This window comes from Chrysochloris asiatica, unplaced genomic scaffold (assembly GCF_000296735.1).
Source record: "Chrysochloris asiatica unplaced genomic scaffold, ChrAsi1.0 scaffold00019, whole genome shotgun sequence".
Lineage (NCBI taxonomy): Eukaryota > Metazoa > Chordata > Mammalia > Afrosoricida > Chrysochloridae > Chrysochloris > Chrysochloris asiatica.
In genome coordinates, this window is record NW_006408537.1 from 9086752 (window position 1) to 9090377 (window position 3626).

Genomic DNA, 3626 nt, shown 5'->3' on the forward strand with positions numbered 1-3626 from the left:
GGTGAAAGAATACAACCTTGTCTTACACCTTTCTTAATTTTAAACCATTCAGTGTTCCCATGTTCTGTTCGACCTTGGTCCAGGTACTTATTCCTCATGAGTACAATTAAGTGTTCTGGAATACTCATACTTCACAGTGTTGTCCATAGCTTGTCATGATCCACACAATTGAAAGCCTTTGCATAGTCAGTAAAGCACTGGTAAACATCTTTCTGATATTCTCTGCTTTCAGTCAAGATCCATTGGATATCAGCAATGATATCCCTCGTTCCACAGTCTCTTCTGAATCCGGCTTGAACATCTGGAAATTCTCTGTCAATGCATGATTGTAGCCATTTCTGTATTACCTTTAGTAAAACTTTACTTGCATGGGATATCAAAGTGATTGTTCGATGGTTTCCGCATTCCATTGGGTCACCTCTCTTTGGAATGGGCACAAATATGGATCTCTTCCAATCAGTCAGCCAGATAGAAGTCTTCCAAATTTCTAAATGTTCACTAAAATGTTCGCTGAACAGAACTTTTGATACATGTTTTGGGTGATTGATGGGGTTATGTGTATATGTTATTGTTGTTAAGTGCCATCGAGTCTATTCAGACTCATAGTGATCCTGTACAAGGTTTCTAAGGAGTAGCTGATAGCTTTAAACTGCTGACCTTTCAGTTAGAAGTCCAGTGCTTATCCTGTGTGTGTGTGTTGTTGTTGTTGTTGTTAAGTGCCCTTGATTCGATTCCGACCCATAGTGACCTTGTATAGGGTTTCCAAGAAGCAGCTGATGAGCTTGAACCACCAACCTTGCAGTTCAAACGACTTTGCAATCTCCATGTGTGTGTGTAGAAAGGGTCATTTTATTTTGTGTATTTGAAAATTTTCAAAAAAAAAAGTTTATTTTTTCAAGTCATTTGAGATAAAGATAAATACTAAATACTTTAGTAGCACTTAATAACAACATCTTCGCTCTCTGGAGTCCTTGTGTGGCACTGTAGGATAAATGCATTGGACTGCAAGGTCGGCAGTTTAAACCTAACAGCCACTCCTTGAAAACCCTAGACTGGGTTGCTATGAGTCAGAACTGACACAATGGCACTTAACAACAACAACCTAGTTCCTCTGAGAGTCCCAGTGTGGCACTGTAGGTAAGTAGTGGATGACTAACCGCAGTGTTGGTAATTCAAACCCACCAGCCACTCCTTGGAAACATACAGTGTTGCTATGCGTTGGAACCAACTCAATGACATTTAACAACAACAATACAGTTGCTCTGAAGGAGCCCTCATGGTATTATAGGATAAGCACTGGACTGCCACCAGCAATTTCTCAGGAGAAAGATGAGGCTTTCTGTTCCTGTAAAGATTTATAGCCCTGGAAACCCTATAAAGTGTCGCTATGAATCAGAATCAACTCCATGACAGTGAGATTGTTTGGTTTGAGAGTTCCTCTGAATAGATCATAAAATGGTTCCTAAGTCACATCAGCTGTAATAGTTCTTATTAACAATTTTTATTTTTAGGCAAAGATTTATAGTAGATAAAAAGTAACTTTTACAACTGCAAAAGAAGTTATAAAACAGTGAATAAATGTGTCCTTTTTAAAATTTTATTTTTATAGGTATTTTAGGTATAAAAAGCAAAGCACCTTCAGTTCTAACTTTAACGGTGGATTTTGTTAAAGATTCTGAAACCTCCTTGGCAGTGAGCACAGAGATACATGTGCAGTGACAGATGATGAGATGTCTATAATACTGCTGGGCTGTCCTGATGGAACAAGTTTGCTGAAGGAATTGCATGTGGATTCCATCCTAAACACCACTCATGCATCGAACCAGAGAATTTCTAGCAGTCAAATAAGCATGCAGTGTGTTTTCTTTTGAAATATGTGTTTCCCTATACTGAAATTCTTTAATGTACAGCTAACTTAACAAGATAGAGCTCTTTTCATAGCAGCAAAAACTTTAACCCCTAGGATTTGACACTCTCCTAATCAATTATTGGAGTCCTGGTGTGGCACTGTAGGCTAATGCATCAGATTGCAATGTCGTCTGAACTGCAAAGTCAGTGGTTCAAGCTCACCAGCTGCTCCTTGAAAACCCTATAAAGGGTCTCTATGAGTTGGAATCGACTCGATGGCACTTATCAACAACAACAATCAATTATTGGATATTTATTATTACTAATGACTCCCCATTACATCTTTTTTTTTTAAAATCATTACTATAAACATGTTTGGAAAGGTCGTCAATGCAGTGAAATGTTCACAAACACGAATGCAGAAAAGTCAGCCTTAAATTGAATAATCATGTCTAGGTAACAGTATTTTGACAATAAAATGACAGGGCTATTTGGTTATTGAGAATGAATTTAAAAATACATAAAACAAAAGCAGCAATATCTTTTATTTTAATATTAAAATATCCCACTACACTCCTGAAAAAAGCAAATTCAAGTTTTTGAGACTACTGAATCAACTTTCAGAATAATCTTTTTCTGTTGTTCATGTGCTTCTAGTTTTTTATTGTACAAAATGTATTAAATGAAGTATAGTGTAAAACATCTAAAGCATTCTGCTTAAGATACATCATATATATTTGATCCATTATATTGCTAGTCTGCTTTGTTTTACTGGTTTATTTTAATTGTATCAAAAGTAAAAAGAATTCAAAATAAAACCATTTGGGTTTGATAAATACATAAAAAGGAAGATACCATTTTATAACCAACAAAAGATAAAACATTCATCATCAAGATGCTTTTCACTTGAAGCCAGGTTGTCACATGTGACCATTCTGCAATGCCAAGCCATACTTCTTCAGTGTATGAGGGTTATATTTAAAATTCAGAAAAGAGGAGGTAAACAATAATTACAAAGTTCCGTATTGTGGATCCAGGGAATATTCCATAAATGTTGCTTGATGATAAACATGTGGTTGCACAAAATAAATATTCTTAAGGAAATAACTTATGTAACATTTGCTACTTTTACTTAAACATAAATAAATTGCATTCAAAACAAAAATTTTTTCATTTTGTTTTAATGTGTATAGTTCAGGGGGAAAATAATTTTCTAAATTTTAGATCTTTACTCACACACTGAGGAATTATCCATTATAATTTGACTATGTAGCTCTGGCTAGCTTATCTTGAAAAAGTTACAGTATGTAAAACAATATCCAGGAAGGTAAACAGACTTAATATTTTATTGGAAAAGGGATAATGCAATTAAGATGTATGTTATTTCCTTCTAGAAACCATTGCTAATAATATAAACTATACCACAACCAAACGAGTTGCTATTGAGTTCATTGAAAGGAGATCTGGTGGTGCCATGGTTAAAGCACTTAACTGCTATCTAAAAGGTTGGTGGTTCCACCAGCTATCCCGTGGGAGAAAGATGTAGCAGTCTGACTCCATAAATACTGTTGTTATTAGGTGCTGTTGATTCATAGGGACCCTGTATGGGGTTTCCGAGGAGCGACTGGTAAGTTTGAACTGCCAACCTAATAGTTCAACCTTACAGTCCAGTGTACTATCCTACAGTGCCACACCAGGACTCCATAAATATTTGTTGTTGTTAAGTTCTGTTGAATCGGTTTGACTCATAGGGACTCTGTATAGGGTTTCCAAGGAGT

The 3626-nt window shown here is 35.9% G+C and overlaps 1 protein-coding gene across 1 annotated transcript in view; it reads left to right on the forward strand.

The window, feature by feature from the left end:
• Window positions 1-1981, forward strand: part of BEND6 (BEN domain containing 6) — a 46072-nt gene extending 44091 nt beyond the window's left edge. The window contains exon 6 of the mRNA XM_006835739.1: window positions 1610-1981. The gene's annotated coding sequence lies outside the window, so the exon portion shown is untranslated. The remainder of the gene's footprint in view (window positions 1-1609) is intronic.
• Window positions 1982-3626: the final 1645 nt, after the last annotated feature.